The sequence below is a fragment of the Aquarana catesbeiana genome, linkage group LG01 (genome assembly GCF_042186555.1).
Source record: "Aquarana catesbeiana isolate 2022-GZ linkage group LG01, ASM4218655v1, whole genome shotgun sequence".
In the NCBI taxonomy this organism is placed as follows: domain Eukaryota; kingdom Metazoa; phylum Chordata; class Amphibia; order Anura; family Ranidae; genus Aquarana; species Aquarana catesbeiana.
The window spans coordinates 364,449,341-364,466,999 of record NC_133324.1 but is presented as its reverse complement, the minus strand read 5'-3'; positions in this window follow the sequence as shown (position 1 = coordinate 364,466,999).

Below are 17,659 nucleotides of genomic sequence, written 5' to 3'. Positions count from 1 at the left end.
GGAACCAGCGGTGCTCCGTAGCCTTTCAAGGGGCTACGCGAGTACGCAGGCCAAAAGATGCCATGCGGTGCTTGAGCTGGTGTGCTTGGGGGACAGGAGCCACACTGGGGCAGAGGTTCTGTCAGCTCTGCAGGGGCAGGTTCAGAGGTGGATGACACCACGCCAACTTAAGGCAGGAATGGTGGTTTGTGACAATGGCACCAACCTCCTCTCTGCCCTCCGACAGGGATAAATGACCCATGTGCCCTGTTTGGCTCACGTCCTTAACTTGGTGGTGCAGCGGTTCTTGGGCAGGTACCCGGGCTTACAGGATGTCCTGAGGCAGGCCAGGAAAGTCTGTGTGCATTTCCGCCGGTCATATAATGCCAGTGCTCGGCTGACGGACCTGCAAAAGGAGTTTAACCTAGCCAAGAACCGCCTAATCTGTGACATGCCCACCAGGTGGAACTCAACATTGGCCATGCTGCAGCGGCTGCACAGGCAGCAGAGGGCCATCAATGAGTACCTGTGCGACTATGGCACCAGGACAGGGTTAGGGGAGCTTGTTTTTTTTTCCCCGCGCCAGTGGGCCATGATCAGGGATGCATGCACTGTCCTGTCACCATTTGAGGAGGCCACGAGGATGGTGAGCAGTGACAGTGCATGCATCAGTGACACTGTCCCCCTTGTCCACCTGTTGGAGCACACGCTGCGTGGAATAATGGACAGGGCACTTGAGGCAGAACAGAGGCAGGAAGAGGAGGACTTCCTTAGCTCTCAAGGCCCCCTTTATCCAGACAGTGTTCCTGCGTGCCCGCCGATCACACAGGAAGAGGACGAGGAGGAGGAGGAGGAGGAGGAGGAAGATTGTGTCAGTATGGAGGTGGAGCCTGGCACTCAGCATCAGCAGCAGTCTTTAAGGGATCAGTCCCAAGAAACACATGGACTTGTACGTGGCTGGGAGGAGGTGGCTGCGGACCATGTCGTCCTTAGTGACCCAGAGGACTCCGGACCAAATGCCTCAGCAAACCTACGCTGCATGGCCTCCCTGATCCTGCAAAGCCTGCGTAAGGATCCTCATATTCGTGGTATCAAGGAGAAGGACCAATACTGGCTGGCAACCCTCCTTGATCCACGTTACAAGGGTAAGGTTGCGGACCTTATCCTGCCATCGCAGAGGGAGCAGAGGATGAAACATCTTCGGGAGGCCTTGCAGAAAGGTCTGTGCAACGCGTTCCCAGAGACTGGGAGGTTACAAACTCCTGTTTCTGGACAACGTGTTGCTGAGGCTTCAGTCAGTCAAAGAAGGAGCGGTGGAGAAGGTGGCCGTCTGACCGATGCGTTCAGACAATTTTTTGGTCCGCAGCACCAAGGTATGATCGGTTCCAGCAACCATCGCCAGCGTCTGTTTTACATGGTGCAGGAATACCTAGGGGCAAGATCAGACTTGGACACCTTTCCCACCGAAAATCCTCTGGGTTACTGGGTCTTGAGGATGGATCACTGGCCAGAGCTTGCACAGTATGCAATTGAGCTACTGGCCTGTCCTGCATCCAGCGTTCTTTCGGAACGCACATTCAGTGCTGCTGGAGGCGTGGTAACCGATCACAGGGTGCGTCTGTCCACTGACTCGGTCGATTGACTGACCTTCATAAAAATGAATCAGTCTTGGATCACCACCAGCTACCAAGCACCTGATCCTGATGTAACCGAATAATTTTTTTTGAAATCTCAGATCCCTTCAAAGACTGCCTATGCTGATGCTGAGTGACTATCCCTGAGTAATTATCCTCTTCCTCCTCAATCATCACGCTGATATCTTGTAAGAACATTTTTGGTTCTGGGCGCCACCACCAGTGCCTAAGGCACAATTTTTCAGCCCCTGTTTAACAGGGGCGTGTAATTACAATTTTTGATGCAATACTTTGCAGCAGGGCTTGTTCCTGCATTCCAACTAGAGTGTCTGTGAGGGGTTGCAGTGTTGTGGCACCAGCACCAGTGCCTAAGGCCCAATTTTTCTGCCCCTGTTTAACAGGGGCGTGTAATTACAATTTTTGATGCAATACTTTGCAGCAGGGCTCGTTCCTGCATTCCAACTAGAGTGTCTGTGAGGGGTTGCAGTGTTGTGGCACCAGCACCAGTGCCTAAGGCCCAATTTTTCAGCCCCTGTTTAACAGGGGCGTGTAATTACAATTTTTGATGTAATACTTTGCAGCAGGGCTCGTTCCTGCGTTCCAACTAGAGTGTCTGTGAGGGGTTGCAGTGTTGGGGCACCAGCACCACCACCAAAGGCCCAATTTTTCTGCCCCTGTTCAACAGGGGCATGTAATTACAATTCTTGATCCAATATTTCACAGCAGGGCCCATTTCTGCACCCACCAAGAGCGAGTGAGGACTTACAGTGTTGTGGCACCAGCACCACCACCACCAAAGGCCCAGTTTTTCTGCCCCTGTTCAAAAAGGGCATGTAATTACAATTCTTGATCTAATATTTCACAGCAGGGCCCTGTGAGGGCTTATGTTGTTGTGGCCACAACAACACCTAAGGCCCAAATTTCTGCTGAGTATATAGAGCAGGCCCCTACTTTCAAACATCTAACTTACAAACGACTCCTACTTGCAAACGGAAGGAGACAACAGGAAGTGAGATGAAATCTACCCCTAGGAAGGGAAATTCTCTCCTGTAAGAGTTAATATGGGAAAAACATTTCTCCTTTCCACTGATGCTTTCCAATCCTTGTTCCACAAAAAACCCCAAATTCTCAAAAAACATTTGTCATTGGGACAAAAAGTGAGGTGAAATCTTCTAAAGAGGAGGAAAGACAGCAAAACAAATGTCACAGGGGTGATAACCCTTCCCTATGTTTTCCAAAAAGCTTAAAAAAGATATTTTGGCTGGAGCTAAACATGTTAAAAATGTACCCGTTCAAAATGACAAACAGATTCTACTTAACAACAAACCTACAGTCCCTGTCTTGTTTGCACCGCCTGTATACTGCTGTTCAGAGTATATAGGGCCTGGTGGCCCCACACCTTTCCTTATTTTAATTTGGGTGCGGGGTTCCCCTTAATATCCATACAAGACCCATAGGGCATGGTAATGGACTGGGGGGTACCGTTTGTCTCACTGATTTTCATCCATATTGCCAGGACCCGACATTACGTTAAACCCGCAAGCAGTTTTAAATGAGATTTTTTCCTTTAAAAATGACATTTGGTGCAGGGACTGTTCTAAACACGGGAAACACGCGCCACTTTACAGGCATACTATAGACACCCCCCAGGTACGATATTTAAAGGAATATTTCAATTTTTTTTTTTTTTTACTTTAAGCATCATTAAAATCACTGCTCCCGAAAAAACGGCCGTTTTTAAACGTTTTTTTTGCATTGATACATGTCCCCTGAGGTAGGACCCGGGTCCCCAAACCCTTTTTAGGGCAATACCATGCAAATTAGCCTTTAAAATGAGCACTTTTGATTTCGAACGTTCGAGTCCCATAGACGTCAATGGGGTTCTAACGTTCGTGCGAACTTTCGGTCTGTTCGCAGGTTCTGGTGCGAACCGAACCGGGGGGTGTTCGGCTCATCCCTATTCCTGACCAGAGCACTTTTTACAATTTGGCACTGCGTCGTTTTAACTGCTAATTGCGCGGTCATGCAATGCTGTACCCAAACAAAATTTGCGTCCTTTTCTTCCCACAAATAGAGCTTTCTTTTGATGGTATTTGATCACCTTTGGCATTTTTATTTTTTGTGCTATAAACTCAATTTTAGTCATACATTTAGGCCAAAATGTATTCGGCCACATGTCTTTGATAAATTTTTTTGTACAAAGTTGTCACTAAATGATATATTGCTCAAACATGCAATGGGCATATGTGGAATTACACCCCAAAATACATTCTGCTACTTCTCCTGAGTATGGGGATACCACATGTGTGGGACTTTTTGGGAGCCTAGCCACATACGGGGCCCCGAAACCAAGCACCGCCTTCAGGATTTCTAAGGGCGTAAATTTTTGATTTCACTCCTCACTACCTATCACAGTTTTGAAAGCCATAAAATGCCAAGATAGCCCAAACCCCCCCCCAAATGACCCCATTTTGGAAAGTAGACACCCCAAGCTATTTGCTGAGAGGCATGGTGAATATTTTGCAGCTCTCATTTGTTTTTGAAAATGAAGAAAGACAAGAAAACATTTTTTTTTTCTTTTTTCAATTTTCAAAACTTTGTGACAAAAAGCGAGGTCTGCAAAGTACTCACTATACCTCTCAGCAAATAGCTTGGGGTGTCTACTTTCCAAAATAGGGTCATTTGGGGGGGTTTTGTGCCACCTGGGCATTCCATGGCCTCCGAAACTGTGATAGGCAGTGAAGAGTGAAATCAAAAATTTACGCCCTTAGAAAGCCTGAAGGCGGTGCTTGGTTTTCGGGGTCCCGTACACGACTAGGCTCCTAAAAGGTCTCACACATGTGGTATCCCCATACTCAGGAGAAGCAACAGAATGTATTTTGGGATGTAATTTCACATATTCCCATGGCATGTTTGAGCAATATATCATTTAGTGACAACTTTGTGCAAAAAAAAAAAAAAATAGTCTTTTTCCCGCAACTTGTGTCACAATATAAAATATTCCATGGAGTCTACATGCCTCTCAGCAAATAGCTTGGGGTGTCTACTTTCCAAAATGGGGTAATTTGGGGGGTTTTGAACTGTCCTGGCATTTTATGCACAACATTTAGAAGCTTATGTCACACATCACCCACTCTTCTAATCACTTGAAGACAAAGCCCTTTCTGACACTTTTTGTTTACATGAAAAAATATTTTTTTTTGCAAGAAAATTACTTTGAACCCCCAAACATTATATATTTTTTAAAAGCAAATGCCCTACAGATTAAAATGGTGGGTGTTTAATTTTTTTTTTCACACAGTATTTGCGCAGCAATATTTCAAACGCATTTTTTTTGGGAAAAAACACACTTTTTTAAATTTTAATGCACTAAAACACACTATATTGCCCAAATGTTTGATGAAATAAAAAAGATGATCTTAGGCCGAGTATATGGATACCAAACATGACATGCTTTAAAATTGCGCACAAACGTGCAGTGGCGACAAACTAAATACATTTTAAAAGCCTTTAAAAGCCTTTACAGGTTACCACTTTAGATTTAAAGAGGAGGTCTACTGCTAAAATTACAGCCCTCGATCTGACCTTCGTGGTGATACCTCACATGCATGGTGCAATTGCTGTTTACATTTGACGCCAGACAGACGCTTGCGTTCGCCTTTGCGTGAGACCGGGGGGGACAGGGGTGGTTTTTTTTTCCTTTATTATTTTTTTGCTTTTTTATCTTATTTTTAAACTGTTCCTTTCATTTTTATTTTTTTTTAATCATTTTTATTGTTATCTCAGGGAATGTAAATATCCCCTATGATAGCAATAGGTAGTGACAGGTACTCTTTTTTTAAAAAACTGGGGTCTATTAGACCCTAGATCTCTCCTCTGCCCTCAAAGCATCTGACCACACCAAGATCGGTGTGATAAAATGCTTTCCCAATCTCCCAATGGCGCTGTTTACATCCGGCGAAATCTAAGTCATGAAATGCTCGTAGCTTCCGGTTTCTTAGGCCATAGAGATGTTTGGAGCCACTCTGGTCTCTGATCACCTCTATGGTCAGCTGGCTGAATCACCGGCTGCATTCTCAGGTTCCCTGTTGGGACAGGAGAGCCAGAGAAAAACATGGAAGATGGTGGGGGGGATTCCATCCCACTGCTTGTAAAAGCAGTCTAGAGGCTAATTAGCCACTAGGATTGCTTTTACGTGAAAGCCGACCGCTGGCTGAAAAGAATGATACCAAGATGATATCTAAACCTGCAGGCATCATTCAGGTATAACCACTCAAAGTCCAGCAACATATCAGTACGTTGCTGGTCCTTGTTGGGCATATATTGTAAACTTTTTTTTCATGCAGCCTGTGGGCTGAACGAAAAGAAGAGATTGATCGGTGGGTATGCCCACCATTAGAATACCTCCCTTCATCCACCCACTTCTAATGATGGGCATACATGCACCGTATATATATGCCGAAGCATGGGGGCATCCTCCCACAAAAGTTAGGAGCAAATCGCAACTCCACCCACTGCTGCCCCCACGCTTCGGCATATATGCTGAAGTATGTAACTGTGGTGGTGAAATCACCTCCGACAGCGCTGGAGTCACGGCTTTATATATCGTGGGAGCAAACGCTGTTGCTGTCAAGATAAATAAATCCGCGCTGCAACTGAATGGCGTACCTGCTAAGCAAATGATGGTTAACAATAAAACAAAGTAACATTACAGTATAACAGTAATGCCCCGTACACACGGTCGGATTTTCCGATGGAAAATGTCCGATCGGAGCGTGTTGTCGGAAATTCCGACCGTGTGTGGGCTCCATCGGACATTTTCCATCGGATTTTCCGACACACAAAGTTGGAGAGCAGGAGATAAAATTTTCCGACAACAAAATCCGATCGCGTCAATTCCGGCCGTGTGTGGCCTGTTCCGACGCACAAAGTGCCACGCATGCTCAGAAGAAATTCCAAGACGGAACAGCTCGTTCTGGTAAACTTAGCGTTCGCAATGGATACCGCACTTTCGTCACGCTGCAATGTTAAAAATGGTTTAATACAGCGCACTCTCTTCTTCTTTATAATGTGACAAGAATGAAGTAGTTTTGCTGCTTATATTCACACACACTTCTCACGAAGTTTTATTTTTGTTTTTTTATTGGTATTCCCTGAATATATTGTTATTAGTTGTCACATCTGACATCAATTTCATAAATAGGCGGAACCGGCTGGCCAGGATTCCAAATGTGTTCTCCACCACTCTTCGGGCTCTGGCCAGCCGGTAATTAAAAACCCTCTTCCGGGGTGAGGGTCCTCATTGGGAATGGCCGCATCAGGTGGTCCCCCAGCGCAAACGCTTCATCAGCAACAAACACAAATGGGAGTCCTTCCACATTGTCCTCTGGAGCTGGCAAGTCCAAGCTGCCATTCTGGAGACGCCTGTAGAATTCCGTCTGGGCGATGACTCCACCATCGGACATCCGGCCATTCTTCCCCACGTCCACATACAAGAAGTCGTAATTAGCCGACACCACCGCCAACATCACTATACTATTGAACCCCTTGTAATTATAATAGTACGACCCCAAGTTGGGTGGTGGGACGATGTGGACGTGTTTCCCATCAATTGCCCCTCCGCAGTTAGGAAAGTCCCACCGCTCGGCAAAGTGGGAGGCCACAGTCTGCCATTCCTGTAGCGTGGAAGGAAACTGTTGAGGAAAAAACAATAAACATTACTATTCTTACTCTGAAACATGGCAAGCAGATTAGACACAAACATTATGGGGCAACCTCCAGATAGCATTTATTAAGGGGAATTTAACAACGCCAAAGTATAAGGTACACCTATCATATCCCCCCCCCCCTCTCATGGGCCATTTCTAACATTATAGGGGGTGTGTGGAAATCTTGGACAGGTAACCCTCTTCACTTCATTGAGAGATGAATGCCTAAAAATAATGGGTATTACTTGGAACAGCCCCTCCTTAGTTACACTATTGGCAGCCCACTGGACAGGTAAGAAGTGTCAGAATACAAAGATAGAAATACACACTGTACACATTTGAGGACATTTGGACATTCTGCTATTACCTATCAAGATAATAATAGGATCCCAAAACTTTAAACAGTACCATTTGAAAGTATACAGGCAGGCCCTTGCACTACATGCTTTGGGGAATTCATCCATAAATCAGAGCACAAAAGAGATGGGTATAGTGTGTATGGGTTTGGCAAAGTCAGCAGATAGATGATTGAGGATAGAGAATTGGGATCAGCTGACTTAGCAGTTGGGGGAGGGAGGGTTACTAAAAATTATTTGGGGACACCACAAAAAAAAAAGCCTCTGGCACTCTGCCTGAATTTAAAGCAAAAATAACATTTCCAAACATTTTAGGGGGTGTTTGGGGTAAAGCACTACTATGGAGCAGAAAAAAATACATTGTTAAGTGACTACATGAGGTGAATATAGGGCCAGGAGACACCATGCTGGGGAGGTTATTGAAGGGCAAATATGTATGAAGGACCTAAAATAATAATTACATAAAAATCCAGCATGCATGAGAACAAAGGGGACATTCACAGCATATTACAATCATGGTAATTAGGGAATGAGGAAAGAAATACAATATATTATCAAACATTCAATACAATAAAATGTGATATAAAAGGATAAAAATATTACCTTCATATACTCCTTCTGCAGGACCTGGATGATGGCAGAACAGGTCTCTGGGATAATGATCCCCAGAGCCTGGGGGGAGATGCCTGTTGAGAACTTCAAGTCCTGCAGACTTCTCCCTGTCGCCAAATACCGCAGGGTAGCGATGAGCCTCTGCTCCGGAGTGATGGCTTGCCTCATGCAGATATCCTGCCTGCTGATATAGGGGGTCAGCGAAGCCAACAAACGGTGAAACACGGGGTCCATCATCCTGAGAAAGTTCCTGAAATCATCAGGATTATTCTCACGGATCTCACGGAGCAAAGGCATATGAGAGAACTGGTCACGCTGGAGCAACCAATTCTTGGTCCATGAACTCCTCCCCACCCTGTTCACGGACTGGACTTGTGTCAAGGTCAGGACCCCAACACCAAGCCCCCGCACAGCACGAACTCTACGAGGAGTATGCATACGCAACATGGCTAGAAAACGGTCGGCTGCTCAGAAAGAAGTAACAGAACGCACTGAAGAACAGCAAGGCCTGTGAAGAGCAACCTGAAAAACAGTAACGAACGAACAAGAGTACAATGACTAAGTAAAGTCACGCGAAACTTGCTGCATGCACTGAAGAGCAGATACAAACCCACAAGCACAAACTGAACGGCAGAAAACTATCTCAAAGCCACGAGTCTGAAAAAGCGCGAATCATCTCTCACCAAACTTTTACTAACATGAGATTAGGAGCCCAAAGGGTGCCGCGCTTGGTTCTGAACCGGCCTTTTCTAGTCTCGTCGTACGTGGTGTACGTGACCGCGTGGTTGGCGATCGGAAATTCCGACAACTTTGTGCGACCGTGTGTAGACAAAACAAGTTTGAGCCAACATTCGTCTGAAAAAATCCTAGGATTTTGTTGTTGGAATGTCCGAACAAAGTCCGACCGTGTGTACGTCCTATAAGACTTACCATACCTGCAAAGCAAATACAAAAAAAAATAGAAAAAAATAAAACATTTAACGCAACCTGTGACTAAAATATATATATGCCGAAGCATGGGGGCATCCTCCCACAAAAGGCAGGAGCAAATCGCTCCTCCACCCACTGCTGCCCCCACGCTTCGGCATATATGCTGAAGTATGTAACTGTGGTGGTGAAATCGACTCCGACAGCGCTGGAGTCACAGCTTTATGTATCGTGGGAGCAAACGCTGTTGCTGTCAAGATAAATAAATGCGCTCTGCAGCTGAATGGCGTACCTGAAAACAAAAAAATGGTTACCAACAAAACACAGTAAACAGTAAAGTATAAAAAAAATGCATATCTGAAAAGAAAACATGGTAAAACAATATAACAATAAAACATTGCAGAATAGAATACAGTAAAAAAGAGCAGAACAATAGAGAGAGAATAGAGAGAGAGAGAACAATAAAACGACAAATATTTTTGTTTTTTTATTTTATTTTTTTTTTGTGTTTTTATTCATTTATTTATTTTTTACACTTTTTTTTAGTAACTTTAACTTTTGTAACTGGTACCAGGTTTGGGTCTCTCAAAATGCAATGGCATCTTGGGAAACCCTGTGAAAATGTGTCCTAGTCTGTGCAATGCTGTACCCTACACTAAAACTCAACTAGTGTATGGTAGCGTTCAAAACATTCACCAATGCATAGACCAGGATTGTCAGGACAGGAGGGACAATAATACCGGGCATCACGCCTAAATCCGCGCTTGCTACAGACACGACATCTTCTTTGGGGGGCTCGTTGGGTAGGGGTACTCGAGAGGACATAAGGAAAATGCCTCTCATGCAGCCGGCTTACTGCATTTGGTTGGGGAAGGTGAGGTGGAGCACCGTCTGGAAACAGAAGGGCTCTGACGATCTCTTCTGGAATTTAAGGAAGGATCCAGTCCGTCCTGAAGCTCTGTTTAGCACATGAGCGTTCAGCAAAGCCAATTGAAATAAATAAACAGACACTTTTTTGTACCAGCGTCTGGCCTTACGGGCAACTAGGTACGGCGCCAACAACTGGTCGTTGAGGTCCACCCCTCCCATATTTTGGTTATATTCGTGGACACAGAGGAGTTTCTCCACAACACCAGTCGCCGTAGTAATTTGGACTGTCGTGTCTGCGTGAAGGGAGGTAAGAACGAAAACATTCTTATTATCCCTCCACTTCATAGCGAGCAAGTTATTACACTTCAAGCAGGCTCTCTCCCCCAGCCTAAGACTGGAATCTACAAGCCGCTGGGGAAAGTCTCGACGATTAGGTTGCACGATGCCACATGCTCCAATCTGTTGATCCAAAAGGTGACTAAAAGTGGCATGCTCGTGTAATAATTGTCCACGTACAAGTGGTACCCCTTTGCGAATAAGGGTGACACCAAGTCCCACACTATCTTGCCAGCGCTTCTTATGTAGTCAGGGCAGTTTGTCGGCTCTACGTGACTATCTTTGCCCTCGTAAACCATAAATCTACATGTATAGCCTGTGGCCCTGTCACAGAGCTTATACATCTTGACCCCATATCTGGCACGCTTGGTACTGTTTGAATGACAAGCGGCCAGAAAACTTAATCAAGGACTCATCAACGCAGACGACTTGATGGGGAGTAAACAAGTCTGCAAAACGCTGGTTAAGGTGGTTTACGAGGGGCCGAAATTTGTAGAGCCGATTGTATCCAGGGTCTCCACGAGCACGACAGAGTTCATTGTTATTGAAGTGCATGAACCGCAAAATCTGCTCGTATCGTGCCCTGGTCACGGAGGCAGAGAACAAGGGCATATGGTGAATTGGGTCAGTGGACCAATATGACCGCAACTCACTCTTTTTAGTTATGCCCATGTTGAGGGAAAGGCCCAGAAAGATCTTAAATTCGGAGACCATAATTGGTGTCCAATCTCTGGCAAGGGAGGACTGGGGAATAGTGGCGATGTGTTGACCAGCGTATAAATTGCTTTGGTCCACAATAGATCTATAGAGATCTTCGGTGAAAAACAGCGAATAAAAATCAAGTGGCGTAAAATCAACTGTTTCCACGTGAATTCCGGGTTGGCCAGTGAATGGGGGAAGTACGGGTGCTGCAGAAGTGGTGGGTTCCCAATTCAGATTGGCGAATGCAGAAGGAAGGGCACTATGGGCACGACGGGCCTGTGTTCATCTTCTTGGTGGCAGGGGGACACTACTAGTGCTTGCCACCTCGCCAGCTTGAACTGCACTTATGGGACTCGCCACGTCACCATGTGATACTGCAGTGCTGGATGTACGACCAGGGTGTACTAGGCCGCTGGTGCTTGCCAGTCCACCAGAAGGAATAGCGGCGCTAGTACTGCTCTGCTCCATATGAGGGACCTGCGGTTCTTGCACTTCAAGGACAGAAGAAGAAGATTGGGGTCTGGTACGCCTGACCTTAGCTGGGACCACAATTCCATCGTCAGAGCTATCTGTCATGGAGCCGCTGTCCTCTACAGGATCGTATTCTTCACTATCTGTCATGCTCAGAAACATGTAGGCCTCTTCACTAGTGTACCTTCGATTTGCCATTTTGGACTCTAAATTTAGGGGTACACTAGTGAGACTCACAGGCAAAAAAGCTCCTGACTGTTAGCGACTGATTCAAAACGCTACCAAAAAACTGTTAGCAATCGCAGGGATCAGGCCTGACTCTGAGAACGCTGCAGTTATGTGTGCTTAGTGTTTTGTAAGTGTCAGTGATCGGTCGATACTGCACTTGGGTGGGCTGGGCCGAGGGGCAAAACACAGGTGCTAGCAGGTATCTGGGCTGATCCTGCTAACACTGTGTTTATGGGAACCCTAAACTGCTGGGGATGCAAGTATAGATCTGATCGGATCAGATATTGATCCGTTCAGATACTATAGCACTAAGGGAGGTGTATGCTGCGTGCGTGGGTGTTAGCGGTACTGGCACTAACCTGACACTGCCTGTGGCGACGCAGACCTTATCTGACCCTAAAAACGTAACTTATATCACCGCCGGGCAATTAGGGGGTTAAACCTTTATAAGGTAATAAACGGCGGGTGCCCTAAAACTATAATAAACTATAAAAAACAAACTAACTAACCAGCGTCACCCATAACACTTATACGGTGATCGCTGGTGAAAGGGTTAACTAGGGGGCAATCAGGGGGTCAAAACCTTTATTAGGTAGTATATGGGGGTCCCTGTCACTATAAAATGCTGACGGCGAACCTATATACTTACCTCCCTAACTAGCATCACCTGTGTCACTAATACAGCGAGCAGAAAAACGATCGCTTAGTCACACTGGTGACGGGGGGTGATCAAGGGGTTAACCTTTATTAGGGGGGGTTAGGGGGGTACCCTAGACCTAAAGGGGGTACCCCAGACCTAAAGGGGGCTAACCCTAACTGCCCTAACACTTATAACTCACAAACTGACACCAATGCAAAAAAAAAAAACTGCTATTGGTGTCAGTGTGACAGGGGGTACAGGGGGGTGATCGGGGGGTGACTGGGGGGTGAAAAGTGTGCCTGGCGTGTTCTACTGGAAGTGTAGTGTTGGTGCACTTGATGTCTTCTCTCCTCGGAGCCGGAACGAAAAAGACCGGCTCAAGGAGAGATGACATCACTTCCTCTGCCTCTGTTTACATTACAGAGGCAGAGGAAGATAATCATTGGCTGGGAGCGATCGTGAGGGGGGGCCACAAATGGATGGCCTCCCCCTCACGTCTGATCGCTGCCAGACAGAAGCCGACCGCCTCGGGCAACGGGGGGGTCCAATCGGACCCCCCGCCCACGGGAGTCAGATTACGTACAGGTACATGATTCTGCCTGCCCGTGCCATTCAGCCGACGTACATCGGCGTGAGGCGGTCGGCAAGTGGTTAAAGGAAAATTTCATTTTTACTGTTTCACTTTAAGCTTTATTAAAATCACTGCTCCTGAAAAAACAGCCGTTTTTAAAACTTTTTTTGCATTGAAACATGTCCCCTGGGGCAGGACCCAGGTCCCCATACACTTTTTACGGCAATAACTTGCATATAAGCCTTTACAATGAGCACTTTTGATTTTTCACGTATGTGTCCCATAGACCTTAAAGGTGTTCGCACAAATATTTTGCCTGTTCGCATGTTCTGTTGTGAACCAAACAGGTTCACAGCAGAACATCCCTACTTAGGACATGGATTACTGGAACCATGTCCTGTGATCTGATGAGACCAAGATAAACTTTTTTGGTTCAGATGGTGTCAAGCGTGTGTGGTGGCAACCAGGTGAGGAGTACAAAGACAAGTGTGTCTTGCCTACAGTCAAGCATGGTGGTGAAAGTGTCATGGTCTGGGGCTGCATGAGTGCTGCCGGCACTGGGGAGCTACAGTTCTTTGAGGGAACTATGAATGCCAACATGTACTGTGACATACTAAAGGAGAGCATGATCCCCCCCTTCGGAGACTGGGCCAAAGGGCAGTATTCCAACATGATATTGACCCCAAATGCACCTCCAAGGCGACCACTGCCTTGCTAAAGAAGCTGAGGGTAAAGGTGATGGATTGGCCAAGTATGTCTCCAGATCTAAATCCTATTGAACATCTGTGGGTCATTCTCAAACAGGAGGTGGAGGAGCGCAATGTCTCTAACATCCACCAGCTTCGTGATGTCATCATGGAGGAGTGGAAGAGGACTCCAGTGGCAACCTGTGAAGCTCTGGTAAACTCCATGCCAAGAGGGTTAAGGCAGTGCTTGAAAATGATGGCCACACAAAATATTGACTTTGGGCCAAATCTGGACATTCTCACTTAGGAGTGTAATCACTTTTGTTGCCAGCGGTTTAGACATTAACCTCCCTGACGGTATTCCCGAGTGTGGCTCGGGGTGGATTTTCAGCACCAAAAGCGGTAGCCCCGAGCCACACTCGGGATTGCATCGCAGGATCCAGGTACAGCAAACTTACCTTGTCCCCAGAATCCTGCTCTGTGTGCGAGCCGTCCTCCGCTCGATTCATCACAGCACCGAGCTTCGTTTCCTGCGAGCGCTGTGAAGCACGGGGACGGAGAACGATGCCAAATTCAAAAAGTAAAAAACACAATACATATACAGTACACTGTAATCATACAGATTACATTACTGTATCAATTTATTTCACATCCCTTTTGTCCCTAGTGGTTTGTCCAGTGCCCTGCATGCAGTTTTATATTATAAATACTGTTCTTTCTGCCTGGAAACTGGAGATTGTCCATAGCAACCAAAAACGTCCCTTTACATCAAAAGTGGTTTTAGACCAGCTAGAAAACAGCGATAATAAATTAGAATCAGAATTGAGCGATAGTGATTTGTGGGGAAATGTGTCATCAAACACTGAAAGTAACGACAGTGACAATTCTGCAACTGAGCACATTTCAGTGTTTTTGCTTTGATTACATTATTGAATAATTTTTATTATTATATTATTATTTGTTATAATTATTTATAGTTATTTATTATATTATAATTTGTGATTTTTTGTTTCAAACTTTATCATACCTAGGATGTCTACTAGACTCTTGTTTGGACAGATTTAACCACTTAAGCCCTGGACCATTTGGCTGCCTAAAGACCAGAGGACTTTTTACAATTTGGCACTGCGCTGCTTTAACTGGTAATTGCGCGGTCATTCAATGCTGCACCCAAATGAAATTTGCGTCCTTTTGTTCACACAAATAGAGCTTTCTTTTGGTGGTATTTGATTGCCTCTGAGATTTTTATTTTTCGCGATATAAATGGAAAAAGACCGAAAATTTTGAAAAAAAATGATATTTTCTACTTTTTGTTATAAGAAAAATCCAATAAACTCAATTTTAGTAATACATTTAGGCCAAAATGTATTCGTCAACATTTCTTTGGTAAAAAAGTCAATAAGGGTATATTTATTGATTTGCGCAAAAGTTATAGCGTCTACAAACTAAGGTACATTTTCTGGAATTTACATAGCTTTTAGTTTATGACTGCCTAGCTCATTTCTTGAGGTGCTAAAATGGCAAGATAGTAGAACCCCCCCCCCCCAAAATAAACCCATTTTGGAAAGTAGACATCCCAAGGAAATTGCTGAGAGGCATGTTGAGCCCATTGAATATTTAATTTTTTTTGTCCCAAGTGATTGAATAATGACAAAAAAAAATTTTTTTTTTTTTTTTACAAAAAGTTGTCACTAAATTATATATTGCTCACACATGCCATGGTTATATCTGGAATTGCACCCCAAAATGCATTTAGCTTCTTCCCCTGAGTATGGGAATACCACATGTGTGGGACTTTTTGGGAGCCTAGCCACGTACAGGGCCCCGAAAACCAAGCACCGCCTTCAGGATTTCTAAGGGAGTAAATTTTTGATTTCACTCCTCATTACCTATCACAGTTTTGAAGGCCATAAAATGCCAAGATGGCCCAAACCCCCCCAAATGAACCCATTTTGGAAAGTAGACACCCCAAGCTATTTGCCGAGAGGCATGGTAAATATTTTGCAGCTCTCATTTGTTTTTGAAAATGAAGAAAGAAAAGAAATGTTTTTCTTTTTTCAATTTTCAAAACTTTGTGACAAAAAGTGAGGTCTGAAAAATACTCACCATACCTCTCAGCAAATAGCTTGGGGTGTCTACTTTCCAAAATGGGGTCATTTGGGGGGGGGGGTTTGTGCCATCTGGGCATTCCATGACCTCCGAAACTGTGATAGGTAGTGAGGAGTGAAATAAAAAGTGTACACCCTTAGAAAGCCTGAAGGCGGTGCTTGGATTTCGGGGTCCCGTATGCAGCTAGGCTCCCAAAAAGTCTCACACGTGTGGTATCCCAGTACTCAAGAGAAGCAACAGAATGTATTTTGGGGTAATTTCACATATGCCCATGGCATGTTTCAGCAATATATCATTTAGTGACAACTTTGTGCAAAAAAAAAAATTGTCTTTTTTCACGCAACTTGTGTCAAAATATAAAATATTCCATGGATTCGACATGCCTCTCAGCAAATAGCTTGGGGTGTCTACTTTCCAAAATGGGGTCATATGGGGGGGTTTTGTGCCATCTGGGCATTCCATGGCCTCCGAAACTGTGATAGGCACTGAGGAGTGAAATCAAAAATTTACACTCTTATGCCGCATGCACATGAGCAGACTACCGCAGACTTGGTCGGACGGACTGGAGTCTGTCGGATAATTCGATCATGTGTGGGCTCCAGCGGACTTTTTTTTCCCAAAATTTCGACAGACCTAGAAATGAAACATGTTTCAAATCTTTGCGACGGACTTGAGTCCGGTCGAAAAGTCCTATCGTCTGTATGCTAGTCTGATGGACAAAAACCGACGCTAGGGCAGCTATTGGCTACTGGCTATGAGCTTCCTTGTTTTAGTCCGGTCGTACGTCATCACGTACGAATCCGTCAGACTTTGCTTGATCGTGTGTAGGCAAGTCCATTCATTCGGAAAGTCCGTCGGAAAGTCCATCAAAGACCGCCGCACCAAGTCTGCCGTAAAGTCCGCTCATGTGTACGCGGCATTAGAAGGCCTGAAGGCAGTGCTTGGTTTTCGGGGTCCCGAAATATTTCATGGACTTGTCATGTCTCTCAGCAAATAGCTTGGGGTGTCTACTTTCCAAAATTGGGTCATTTGGGGGGGTTGAACTGTCCTGGCATTTTATGCACAACATTTAGAAGCTTATGTCACACATCACCCACTCTTCTAACCACTTGAACACAAAGCCCTTTCTGAAACTTTGTTTACACGAAAAAATTATTTTTTTTTGCAAGAAAATTACGTTGAACCCCCAAACATTATATATTTTTTTAAAGCAGAGGCCCTACAGATTAAAACGGTGGGAGTTTCATTTATTTCTTTTACACAGTATTTGCGCAGCAATTTTTCAAACGCATTTTTTTTTTAAAAAAACACACTTTTTTCATTTTAATGCACTAAAACACACTATATTGCCCAAATGTTTGATGAAATAAAAAAGATGATCTTAGGCCAAGTGCATGGATACCAAATATGACATGCTTTAAAATTGCGCACAAACGTGCAGCGGCAACAAACTACATACATTTTTAAAAGCCTTTAAAAGCCTTTACAGGTTACCACTTTAGATTTACAGAGGAGGTCTACTGCTAAAATGACTGCCCTCGATCTGACCTTCGTGGTGATACCTCACATGCATGGTGCAATTGCTGTTTACATATGAGGCCAGACCGACACTTGCGTTCACCTTTGCGCGAGAGCAGAGGGGGACAGGGGTACTTTTTTTTTTTTTTAATTATTTATTTTGCTTTTTTATTTTATTTTTAAACTGTTCCTTTTATTTTTTTTTATCATTTTTATTGTTATCTCAGGGAATGTAAATATTCCCTATGATAGCAATAGGTAGTGACAGGTGCTATTAGACCCTAGATCTCTCCTCTGCCCTCAAAGCATCTG